Raw genomic sequence first — 7597 nt, 5'->3', positions numbered from 1 at the left:
GATGTTTTAAGTTTGGTTTTAATCAAACTTGTTTACTGCCTCTCTAAGATGATGAAAAGGGAACATGGGTTTAGGAATGTCAGGTTTTGAGTTGAACACATCTCAGGGAAAAAAAAGGCAAACAACAAAAGATAATTTATTGCCTCTAACTGTGATTGCAGAGCGTATGCTATTGCCAGCAGGGCTGAATTTCACATTCAGAATTATTTATTTTTAAAAGTTTATTTTCATGTGTAAATAACAATAGGACTCTAGAATGATCATCATGCAGGAGCACAAACTGATTAGGTTGAAAATGAGGTATGTAAGTGGGGGGGAGAAACCCTTGTTGAAGAATTTGCACTGTAAATCATGTAGTAGTGGTAGAAGGAGAACGTCCTTTGTGTGACACTTGTGGATATGTCCTCTGTTGTATCTGTTACATAACAATGTATCTGTTGGATTTACATCTGGAAATGGGTGAACAGTATAGTTCTGTGGTGGGTTGGCCTTGCCTGCCTGCCAGATGCCTACCCAGCCACTCTCTCACACCTCCTCCTCAGCAAGACAGGGGGAGAAAATAGATGAAAAAGCTCCTTATGTCCTTGTCGAGATAAGGACAGGGAGATCACTCACCAATTATCCTCACGGACAAAACAGATTAATTAATTAAATTTAATTTATTGCCAATTAAAAATAGAGATAGTGAGAAACAAAACTAAAAACACCTCCCCCACCCCCTTCTTCCCAGGCTCAACTTCAATCCCAACTCCTCCACCTCCTTCCCACTGAGCAGGGCAGGGGTATGGGGAATGGGAGTTGTGATCAGTTCATAACACTTCATCTCTGCCACTCCTTCCTTCTCATGCTCTTCCCTTGCTCCAGCGTGGGGTCCCTCCCACGGGAGACAGTCCTCCACGAGCTTCTCCAACGTGGGTCCTTCCTACGGGCTGCAGTTCTTCACCAACTGCTCCAGTGTGGGTCCTTTCCACAGGGTGCAGTCCCTCAGGCACAGACTGCTCCAGTGTGGGTCCCCGTGGGGTCACAAGTCCTGCCAGGAGCCTGCTCCAGCGTGGGCTTCCCATGGTGTCACAGCCTCCTTCAGGGGCATCCACCTGCTCTGGCGTGGGGTCCTCCCTGGACTGCAGGTGGATATCTGCTCCACCGTGGACCTCCCTGGGCTGCAGGGGGACAGCCTGCCTCACCATGGTCTTCCCCACCATGGGCTGCAGGGGAATCTCTGCTCCGGTGCCTGGAGCATCTCCTCCCTCTCCTTCACTGACCTGGGTGTCTGCAGGGTTGTTTCTCTTACATGTTCTCACTCCTGCCAGCCACCATACAGCATTTTTTACCCTTTCTCAAACATGTTATCACAGAGACACCACCAGCTTTGCTGACAGGCTCAGCTTTGGCCAGCGGCAGGTCTATCATGGAACCAGCTGGAACTGGCTCTGTGTAACATGGAGACAGCTCCTGGTGAATTCTTCTCACACAGGCCACTGCTGCAGCCCCATCCCTCCCCCAGCTACCAAACAAGTTCAATCAAGACTCATTTAAAAACCTAACTTCTGAAATTACCGTGACCATTCCTTACTGCAGAACTGACAGCAGTGTATCTTACCTCTTTTTGAGATTTATTTTTCTGAAAAAATAATTCCTTTTCAGATGACAATAATTTGAAAAGATTCTTAATTCATCTTAGAACGCAAGTATTCCTTCTTGCTGTGGGGGCCTAATGCTAAAAGACTTGTGCAAAAGTAGTATTGCTACTCAAAAGTATATAGATAATTAATTAAGAGAATCTGCTTTAATCTGGACTGCCTGGCAGATTTGAAACTTTACTTTTCCTAAAATACTCAGGCTTGATAGGTATTTGCTTTAGCTGGTTTTACACTTTTAAGATAAATGTCTTTAGGCAGACTTGCACTGATGTCTTAGAAGGTGAAAATTCACTTTTGCTCTTTCTCCTAGATTCTGGTGTCTGTCTTGGCTTGTAGCAGAGTATCTCACACCAGAGCTTGCACTGAATCATAGCTTGAATCTGTTAAACAGCCTTTTTCTAGTCCACTCTCAGATACAATTTATGTTCTACCTCACAGAAAAAAAGACATTTAGAAGCCCAGCTGGTGTGAGATCTATGTATAACCATTAGTCCTGATTAAAACTTCTGCCATACTCCAGAGGAATTTAGCTGATGCTTGGTGTGGTATAAGAACCTTTATTTCTGTATCTTTTTTCCTTCATACTGCTCAGTTGTTTGAGGCCTGGCTTCTGGTTTACTTCACATATTTTTGGACTACAGAGGCTAACAGTGCTTAATAGAACTAGCAGTGCTTAATGGAATTTAGCCAGCTCATCCGAGAGCGTCAGCCATGTGAACTTTTCTGTCCTTTCCTCCCTGATGAACAAGATGGGAGAGATTCTGACTATGGAAATTCACCTTTTGTTCCCTAAAAGAGCATTGCTATTTAGAAGGCAGACTTATAATATGTGGGGCATTAATATCTGGTACTTTTGATTTGCTTCCTTAGAAAAATGACCAGAAAACTATATAATTTTCACAGGTTGTTCTGCTCTAAGTGCCAAATATATGGGCTACATATGTGTGTGTGTGTATATATATATGTATATATTGCAATTTGCAAATTGAGACTTAGTCGATAAGTAATACCAGAGCACTCTACAGGATTAAATACATGCTTTAACTAACCAGAGCAAATTGATAATGCTAACTGTAAGAAAGCACATGAATATACAATATAATATTAAATATACAATTAAATGACATTTTGATTAATACTCTAGGTGAATGATTTTTTATGTATTGCACAATGGTTCAATTTTAATTGCCAAGGAAAGGTCAGTATCTTCTGGGAGACAACTAGTGTCCTAGCTGGCAACATGGTACAGTTAGCAGGCCGTTTGATAGTCAGTCTGGAAAACTGGGTTCTCCCACTCCTGTCTCAAAGTCCTTTGAGACAGAAAATTGTTCAGCTATGTGTTGGTGTCTCTTTGCTCTAAATTCACTTTCATAACAAAGAGGTGAGGAGAAAAAGAGGTACTGGCGTCAACTGCTGGTTGAATAGTAAAACAGAAATTATTTCCACTTCGATGTATACTGAAGTTTACAGTTAGATACTCTAAATAAATTACCTAAATAAATAATGGAAAGACTACTTCCAGTGCCTCATATTAGCCCAGTTGAGTTATATTTGAAGGCTTAAGGCTAACAAATAGATTTTTGCTTTGTTAAAGCCTGAGCCATTCAAGATAAGCAGCCAGTATAAATCCAAATGTAAATATCCTTGTTATAATCCACATGAAGACCCCTTTAAAACAGTGAATCACTTAAGTACTCGCAGGGCACTTTTTGTTTTTTGAATACTTCTGTTGAAGTTCTTGGCTTTATCTTTCAGACAGTTATAATTTCTGCTTCTCTGATCCATCTGTATGCTTCTTTTTTCTCTCTTCTCTTCCTTGTGAGGATGAGTTTAGGGCAAAGGAGCCCAAGATGGGCCTGGATGGAGCAGGCAAGTGATACGGAAATAAAATCCATTAGGGTAGTGAAATGCCTATGTCTACACAACAGTTCATGAGCAAGAACAAGAACCTCCATTAGCGCAATGCATGCTGTGGTGCATTTGCTGTCCAGCTGGACAACTGTCTACAGCCAGCCTGTGGACAGTTACTCTGGATACCCTTGACTGCAAGGAAAGCTGTTTAGCGTATAGCATCTCCAGGCACGCCCTGGAGAGCACCTTCGGACTCCGTTGTGGGTTTGCCGAGTATTATGCTGCAAGCCTGCTGACTGCAATAGCCTAGGAGGTGCAGCATGAACACTGCACGCATGCACAGCCTCCCCTGCGGTGTCCCTACTGTTCCATCCTTCGGGGCCTCGCACACTAAGCAGCCAGTCTGTGCTTTCACCAAGATGGTAGACTGGCTAATTAGACTCTGGTTTACATTGATTTCATGTGATTAAACTTGTTAATACTTACAACTAATTAAAAAAAAAAAAGTATTTCCATGAGATCTCTTGAAAAGAAACATTTTTTTCACAGGCTATATGCTTAGATTGCTAGCAGATTTAGTCTGCTCACTCTCAAATTAGCTTTAATGCTTTTCATGTACGATTTACTTCTGCTAAGATTTTTAACTTGGACATGTTCAGAGGTAAGGTTCAGAACTGAATGCTGAACATCCTTTGTTGGCATATCATCCTGAATTCAGATCCCACAAATTCATGCTCTTTGTAGAACATGGTCACATCCTCATTTTATCCTCTTGCTTTGTGACAGGATAATCAATACAAAATACTGTCTAAGTAATGGCTTCAATTACAGTTCAGGAAAAGGCTTCCTGCCTACAGAAACAAAACTAGAAAACAACTAAGAGAAAAGGTAAGCTTTTCCATGGGAATTGGACACTTAAGCTTCCGTGCTGCCATGTTTTGAAAAGATTTAACAGTAAAATTGTCATTAATTTTGACAAGATTTATGTTAAAATCCCATATGATTCCTTGAAATACTTACCCTTCCTCTGCTAGCAGGTACATTACTAAATAATGGCATAAATAAGATTAAAGCTTTCATAACAGAGTCTTCTATGAAATACTAATATTGAAGTTTTGCTTTGGCAAAGCTTACCACAGAAGCTTTGACTGATCTATTTTTTAAGATTGGAAAGACCAGAGTGACATATTAACCTCACCAACTGCACATGATACAAGCTGTAGAAATCCACACCAGGAATCTTGTATTTTTCTGTATAAAATACTTGGTCCCACGTCTGACCTTCCAGTTATTCTGCAGGGTAGATAATGACTTTTGGACTCTTGGCTAAATGTTCTTATAAAAGCTCTCCATCCTGGCTTCAGGTCAGGTTCTAGAGCCTATTAAGACTTTTAAGTTCAATATTCAAAGCAGTTAATGTATCAGGCCACAGGTATGCTAAAGACCAAACTTCAGTCTGCCAACAACTGGGGCAGCTGCTTACCTCTTGAGCAGTGCAGATCACAATGTCCAGTCCAAACATTTCTAATGTCTGAGGAAACCAAGGCCTGGAATAAGCTTCCAGGGATTAGAACAGGTCCAGGTTATTTAGGGAAACACTGCAAATCCTTCAAAAAACTAAAAGATTGGGGTTTTGTTTATCTCTTTGAATTGATTTGGAATATCCTACACTCATGTCTGTCTTCTTTAGATGAAGGAAAAAAAAAGAAGGAAAAGGGTAAGGACAGGGGGAGTGCTGTATGTTAACACCTTGGGGGTAAAAGGATCTTGAAAAAGGTTTCCTTCTTTTGATTCTACCCTGCTCTCCATACAGGTTTTAGCACTGATAGCCATTTGAAGCACTTTTTTCCTTTTTTTAAATTTAGTTCAAACCAACTAAGCTAGGTGGCATATATTTCAAACTGAAAGACAGGTACAAGGGGAACACATGAGAACTGCCTATGTTCTTGCTATGCCCCTTCTGCTTTTCATTTGTGTGAACACTCACCTATCTCCAGCTGTGCTAATTACTGAATTTTAACTCTGTTTTGATCTGTACAAGATGGATACAGCACCAGAATGTGCTGCCTTCTCGCTCCCGAGTGCCACAGGTCTGGTGTGGCATCTGAGCGGTTCTCCGAGCACCAGCAACTTCACTTGTGACACTCAGCACTGGAACTGACTGTTGTTGTGCTAAATAAGAGCAAGGCAGCATTATTATTTAGAAGAAGGCAACGCAACTTTCAAATGCCTTCAGTTGCCTTAAAACTGTATGACTTTTAAGAGTAGACATTAACCCTGCAAGTCATTGAGGTATTTCTGAACTTATTACTGGTGCTTAGATCTCTAAGAGATACTTGGTCAGTGTAAAATAACAAAATACTGTCAATGGTGATGTTTCACTCTAATAGCAAGAGTAAAGTCAGTACAAATGTAAGGCGAGCAGAATTAAGGAGTATTACAAACTTGTGGGGACAGCTAAGGGTCACACAGTTAATGCTGGAAATAAACAAACTGTTCTATTTTTGTGAACAGGAATGTCAGTCTTATCTGAATAATCTTGCCATAAAGCACTTAAAATAAAACAAACACGAAAGTAAAGAAACCAGAACCTCAGAACAAAACAAAGTACTCTCAGCTGCTTTCATAGGTATGCTTTACAGGACCGTGTTTATAAATGGGTTCTCTATTCTTCTGATCTTTCTCTAATACTGTTTTGGACACATCTGTATTATAAATGCTGAAAAACAATCCTTTTTTCCTCCTAACAGAGTTGATTAAATAGAAAATAAAATGTTTCTCCTTTTCTTCCTACCTTTGAGTTGGCCAGAAAAAATATAAATAAGAATACTGTCCCCTCAAGACATGGATGTGATGCCCCACTTAGCTTTGTAGGGGAAGGAGCATTTCAGGCAGAGTCAGTTTTAATATATTCTTAACAAAACCAGCTAGAACACTATTGTGGGGCTTGCAGGGGCAGAACAGTTCAAGACAGGAGTTATACAGCTTCATTGTTTTTAACTACTTTTATGAAGAAATTATAAGACGAGCTTTCTAAAAGCTCCATGCAATGCCACATGCAATAAAGTAGCATCGGTTATTTCTGTGGGAAAAGAGGCATGACACCTGCTCCTGCATGGGGCTGTGGTGAAGGCCTACAGCAATGTTTTCCTCCATGCGAGTGTAAGGTCCCCCCCTTCCCCATATTAAAACTTCATGTAGCCAGGCAAGCATTAACAGAGAAACTTAGAGAAGAATGAATTTCCTAATGGGTTCTGAACTGTGTGGCTGGGTTTATATCTTTCCTGTGGCTAGAAGGGGGTTTTGGTTGCTGTTTGTTTGGGGGGTTTTTTGTTTTTTTTTAAATAATAGTCAAGCTGGCATCACATAACAATCTGATGAAGGCCTATTTTTTTATCCATGCACTTTAGTTTCTGAAAAGGGATTTTCAAGTATCAGACTCTTCAGTTTAAACCCTTGAAAATTCTGGAAGTTGAGTGAAATTCAAGCAGAAACCACCAGCCTCGACTCTGCCATTTTCCCTTGTGAACAGGTGGCCATCAGGTAACTCTGCTGGGCAGAGTTAAGGGGGTGTCCTGCTTAGCATGCACTTCCCCCAGCTTCACCGGTGGAATTTCTGAGCACGACAAATCGGTTTCCCCAGACAGAGCCTGCTGACTGCAGTAAAGCACCCTGAGCACCGTGTCCAGCCGGCCTGGAGAAACCTTGCCCAGGCCCCGGCGACAGTCCTTGCGCTGGGGGTCGAGGGCCGCTCCGGCTCCCCGACGGCCACACCGCAGCCACAGCGCTCTGAGCGCCGTCCTCTCTCCCACACAACGCCGCAGGCGTCGTGCGGAGCTGGGCCGAGGCGCCGACACCCCCGTCGGCGACGGCGGGACGGCTTCTCCCTCAGCGAGGGAGGCGCGCGGGTGAGGCGGCCCCAGACCGACCACCAGCGCCTCGCCCTGCCCCGCGGCAGCGGGGCCCAGGCGCGGGCCGGCGGCGCTGGGGTCCCTCGGGCTCAACTGCTGCCTCGTAGAAGAGGCGCTTCCCCGCCGAGCCACCGCGCTCCCGGCGGGACCTCACCGCGGCTCCTGCCTCCCCGGCGGCCGCCCCACAGCCGCGGG

The sequence above is a fragment of the Haliaeetus leucocephalus genome, unplaced genomic scaffold (genome assembly GCF_000737465.1).
Source record: "Haliaeetus leucocephalus isolate CR32 unplaced genomic scaffold, Haliaeetus_leucocephalus-4.0 Scaffold0, whole genome shotgun sequence".
In the NCBI taxonomy this organism is placed as follows: domain Eukaryota; kingdom Metazoa; phylum Chordata; class Aves; order Accipitriformes; family Accipitridae; genus Haliaeetus; species Haliaeetus leucocephalus.
This window is presented reverse-complemented; position numbering follows the sequence as displayed.